A 6,041-nucleotide genomic window follows, 5' to 3' on the forward strand; every position below is an offset into this window, starting at 1 on the left:
GATTGCTATTTTTTCCTGGTTTACAGAGCAGGACACTGAGGTTCAGAGAGATAGGTTTTCTTTTCTGAGGTTGTAAGTGGAGGAACCAGGACTTACTTAAACCTGGAGATTTCCACCTCTAGGTCTGTTCTGTGCTGCTGGGCCTCACCTGGCTTCCAACCCCCAGGTGGGTGGAGCGAGTGAGGAACGGATGCATTGGAGCCTCAACATTTCAGAGAGACTGAAGAGACAGACTTAGATCCCATGCTAAGGGGTGGGAACAGCTGCAGAACAAAGGAGCTTGGGAGGTGCGGGGAGGGATCGATAGACAGCAAAGAGGAGGGAACTTCTGACCACACTCTAGCAGGGACCATACTGTGCAACTGTTCTGCCTTGGCAATCCCCGAAAGCTTCGGGGTTTAAGCTCAGCTCTTTCCCATGATGCTTGTGTGGTGTGATCTAGGGCAAGTCGTTTAGCCAATATGTGCTAAAGTTTCCTCATGCATCTGTGAGGGAGAATAGTAATCCTTCCCTCCCTGTGCTGTGGGAAGGATAAAATGGGGTATGTATTAAGAACTTAACACCACACTCGTGAGGTGGCCTCTTGGAACCTCTGCCCTCACCATCCCAGGCCTGAACTCTGGGTTCTGCCCTAGCTCCTGGCCTCAGAGGTGCCTCCCTTGTCCCTTTTTCTGGCATGACTTTCCTTGTGTCAAATTTTCAAGGAGGCAGGAGTCTAGACTCCCTGGCTCTTCAGAAAGATGGTCTTGTCTGTGACTGATCAGCCTTTGGTAAGTAAAAATGGTGTGTTCTTCCTTCTTGTATTGGCTTACCTGTGCTAATATTTAGGATCACTTACTACGCCCAGGAACTGGCTAGAGCCAATTCTTGACATCTGGGGGCTCTGCACTGCTGGAGTGGGATGAAGTCTGCCTACCTTGTGGAGGCCCCAAATAAAATCCTACCTCTAGGTCAACTGCCATGTTACACATCACTTTCAACTGCCTCTGAGCTTCCTGGTGCTTATGAAAACCCAAGAGATCTTCACCTGCACCCTCTGCCTCCAGACAACAGTTCCAGCCCAGATTACAACAACCCACTCCTCTCCATAAAATATGGGCTCTGGAGCCCAAAGATCTAGGATCAAAACCTGACTTGGCTTCTTGTTAGCTTTGTGACCTAGGACAAGTTCTATACCTGCTCTGATCATCTATTTTCTCATCCATGAAATGGGCATAAGAATAGCACCACCTACTAGGCTTATTTTGTGGATGGAATGAGATAATGCATGTGCCATTTTTGGAACATACCTGGCATATGGTAAGTGTTCAGTGCAGATTCCATGCTGTTGTTGTTTTTGTTACTATTATTATTATTAGAGATAGGGTCTTGTTGAGTTGCCTAGGCTGCCTTAAATGTGTGATCCCGCTGCCTCAGCCTCCCGAGTTGCTGGCATTACAGGCGGCCACCACCATGCTGGGCTCAAATATTGCTATTATTATGATCACCACTGTTACCTTTACCTGACCAGGGTGTTGCAGGTCTTCAGTTTGGTGTCCAGCCTGCTACGGAAGCAATGCCTATTCTTTGCTGGCCCCTGTGGCTATGTCAACATTAATAGGACAACCTCCCAGGAGGCCTTCCCACCATGACCCTGTGAGAAGTCAGTCAGTCTGGAGCCTGAGGCCTACTCACAGGTGTCCTCATGGTATAACGTAGAGTGCTGGCCCACTCACTGGCCTCTTTCAGGTTTTGTTCCAGTGACTCCTTGTTAAGGAAGCCTTCCCTGACCATGCTATGGAAAATTCGAATCTCCACATGCTTGTTCTTCCTCTACGATTCTCTTTTTCTCCACTCAGAGCACCATCTTCTATGCTACCTATTCTATTTACATTTTTTCTTTAAAACTATTACCCCCCACCAGACACAGTGGCCCATGCCTGTAATCCCCACTATTTGGGAGTCTGAGGCAGAAGGATCACAAATTCAAGGCCAGTCTGGGTGACTTAATGAGACCCTGTCTCCAAATACAACGAAAACGGGCTGAGGGTGTAGCTTGGTGGCAAAGTGCCCCTGAGTCCAATCCCTAGTATCAAAAACAAAAAAATTAAAAATTAAAAAATAAAACGTGGGCTGCTTTTCCTTTCTGAAACATAAGCAAGAAGAGATTGTCAACCTTGGAGGGCTGAGCAATCAGGAGGCAATGGGTCAAGAGATAAGCCAGGTGGTCTGGCTTGCTACTTAATAACCACAGGGCACACTACAGCTTGACCTGAGCTATAGTTTTTCCATCAGAATCGCGAGGTGGGTGGAACTGGAGCCTCCTCAGCCCTGACTTAGAACACTCTGTACTTCTTGTGCCAGTTCTCATAGCAGACAGGGCAGGGCGCTAGCCTTTGTTCAGATCAGCAGGTCACAGGCAATTGTGTCAGGGCCACTATCAGAATTCCTCTGTCCCCTCCACCTTTCCTTCCCCTAGTGCTGAACTTTGTTGGGAAGGCCCTGGGCGCAGGAGGAGGATGGTCTGTTTCTGCCTCCAGATGGTGAAGTAGTCAACCTCAGCTCTCTGGCCTGGCAGGGGGAGGGGGCTGCAGTCTCATGTCCTCCCCCTCTGCCAACAGCACCACAGGCCGTGGCCAGCTGCATGTGCCCCTTCAAGCTTCCTTGACTGGACATGATGTTCACACATGTCCTCACGAACTGCCTTTTCTCTCAAGGGTTGCCTTGTGGTTTGCAAATGGGGTGAAACGATCCTGGAGGACAGCTTGACGATTCAGGGACTGCTGGGTCTCGTACTGCCTGAGTCCTGCCTGAAATTTGATTTTCCCCTTCTTACTCTGGGTATGAGGGGCCTGCCAGGGCCTGGCACAGGAAAAGCCAGGCCACGGCACTTAGCACCCAGCCTTTCCCCTGCCCCACTGCCCTGCCAAGAGGAAGAGTCCATCGCCAGAAGTCAGCTGTCATCATCCTAACATGGGGCCCTCCCATTCATGCATTTGACAATGTGGAATGTATTAGGCCACTAACATGTGCCAAGTACTGCTTTGGGAACTGGGGGACTGTGGTAAGAAAATGTAGACATGATCTCTGTCCTTTGGCTCTGCCTACAATTAGAAGCAAAGGCCATAATGTAGTAGGGAAATCCTAGGCAAATGATAGAAATCTGGACAGGTGACAAAAGCTATGGGCATAATGAGATGGCCAAAGAGCATACAGAGTAAGAAGCGAAAGATGGAACCTGAGGAACCCCAACATCTCAGGGGTGATCAAAGTATGAGGAGGCAGAGAGGAAGCAGCTGGGGGTAGGGACTCCTGAGGTATCAAACCAAGACAAGAGAGGAGTGCCAGGATGAAGGAATCATCAACCATCAAATGAGTCACATTGGGGAATGTGAGGTCCAAGCAGAGGCCACAGATTTTAGGGGTTACAGAGCAGCATTGTTGAACAGGGCACATGTTAGAAACGTGTCATGGGCTCTGAGCACAGAGCAGATGTGAATGCAAGAAAGAGGAGAGTGTCAGGTGTAGTGGCTAATGCTGGGAATCCTATAGGGATTCTAAAGGCTAAGGTTGGAGAATGGCAAGTTCAAGTCCAGCCTGGGCAACTTAGCAAGATCCTGTCTTAAAATTAAAAAGGGGGGGGGGCGGGCGCTGGGGATGTAGCACTCCTGGGCTCCATCCCCAGAACCAAAAAAGAAAAAAGAAAGAGGAAAGCACCATTTGCTGAGTACCTGTTATACTTCAGGTCTTCTCCTGGGGCTCCTTTATGCCTCACCCGTGCATTAATTCACCAACAATTAGAATGAGCCTAGATGTAGGGACTTTACGGTAAGCGAAGACAGCTAAGGTCCCTGTCCTTGGATCTCATGATCTACATGGAGAAGAGGAACCAACATTAATCAAAGTATTCCCCAAGCCAGAAGCAGTGGCACACATCTGTAATCCTAGCAGCTTGGGAGGCTGAGGCAGGAGGATCGTGAGTTCAAAGCCAGCCTCAGCAACTTAGCAAGGCGCTAAGCAACACAGTGAGACCCTATCTCTAAATAAAATACAAAAAAGGGCTGGGGATGCGGCTCAGTAGTAAAGTGCCCCTGGGTTCAATCCCTGGTACCCCCCCAAAAAAGTATCCCCCAAATGAATGTGAAATTGTAACTGGGATTAGAGAAAACAGAAGAAGGATGCGATGCTCATGAGAACCTATAATTCGGGGCTTTGACCCAGCAGGAAGGTTGGGTGTGGACAGGGAAGCTGGGATCTGAAGGACACACAGAAATGAATACGGTGAACAGAGTGGGGCAGTTTTATGCAGAAGAAACAACTAATGTAAAAAGAACTGAAAGGTGTAGAGAAGGGGCCAAGCAGAGGGGTCAGGGGAGCAGGGAGAGGCTGGTGAGTGAAGCTCAATTAGGATTCACAGGCCATAATGAGAAGTTTCAACCTTCCACTAAGAGCTGCAGAAAGCCACAGAAATGCTGTAAGCAAGGGAATGACATGATCGCACTTGTGTTTCGAAAACACTGCTCTGGCTGCTGACTGAAGACAGAGCAGGAGATGATTTGGGCAGCACGTTTAGGAAGCTCTTTGTTTGAGTCAGCAAAAGATGGTGGTAGTTTGTACTAGAGCAGACACAAAGGAGACTGAAACAAGTGGATGGATTAGAAAATATATTTAGGTATTGATTATAATAGCAAAAGATGACATATAACTGACAGTCATAAATAAGGGACTGGTAAAATAAATGATGACAGAAGCATCCAGAAGAATATTATGTATAAAAATAAGCCCAGACCTGGCACACTGGTGCATGCCTGTAATCCCAGTGACTCAGAGGCTGAGGCAGGAGGATCCCAAGTCCAAGGTTAGCCTCAGTAATTTAGCAAGACCCCGTCTCACAAGAAAATAAAAAGAGCTGGGAATATAACTCAGTGCTAGAGTGCTTGCCCAGCATGAGCTAGGCCTTGGGTTCCCGCCCCAGACTGAGAAAAAGAAAAAATGAATACTATGTATAAAAACCAGAGTGAGGATGTTTCTAAGAACTGAACAGAGAGAACTGACAAGATACATTGTTAGGGGAGGAAATGTAAAGTACAGAACATGGTGTTTTGTAGAAGAAAGGACAAAAAAAAGTATCCATTGTGTTTTCCCATAAAGAAGGCACTGGAAAAAAACTCCATCTCCCAAATCATATAGGTGGTTGACCTGTATGTGTTCTTGTGGCAGAGTTTGGAAGTTGATGAAGTTAGAATGAGACTGCTCACTAAGTCCTTATATATTTTTGATTTTTTAATGTATTACCTATTTAGAGATTATATATTTCTACATATATATGTATGTATGTATGTATATATATTTATAAATACATATATGTATTTTTTCAGTGCTGGGTATGGAACTCAGGGCCTCAGGCATGCTAGGCAAATGCTCTACCACAGAGCTACATCACCAGCCCCAGGAATTTCAAGAAGGTAAAATTTATGGAACTATAATGAGCAGATCTGGCTATGGGGTTTATAATGTAGGGGATGCAGAGAATGACTCCTGGGCTTGTGATTTATGTAACCAGACATAAGTGTCCTTTGTTATGATAAGGGACAGGAGAAGACTGCAGATTTGGGGAGGGAGACTATGAGACCAGTTTGGGACTGGTTGAGGGTAACAATGCCTGGCGAGTGAGATGGCATTTTGGAGAAGTTTGGCTGTGAAGGAGGAGAGAGAGAGACACAGGGCTGGAGTAGGAAGTAGAGAGTCCAGGAAGATGGTCAGTCATTGGCTTTGGGGAGAGAGACATTTAAAAGCCTTTGGGAAAGATCCAGTGAAAAAAGAGAACCTGGTTATCAGCTGGGTGCCGTGGTGCTCACCTGTAATCCCAGTGGCTCAGGAGGCTGAGGCAGGAGAATTGTGAGTTCAAAGCCAGTCTCAGCAAGTTAGTGAGGCCATAAGCAACTTAACAAGAACCTGTCTCTAATAGAATATAACATGGGATGGGGACATGGCTCAGTGTTTAATCACCCCTGGGTTCAATCCCTGGTACCAAAAAACAAAACAAAACAAAAAACAAACAA

Source organism: Sciurus vulgaris, assembly GCF_902686455.1.
Source record: "Sciurus vulgaris genome assembly, chromosome: X".
NCBI lineage: Eukaryota > Metazoa > Chordata > Mammalia > Rodentia > Sciuridae > Sciurus > Sciurus vulgaris.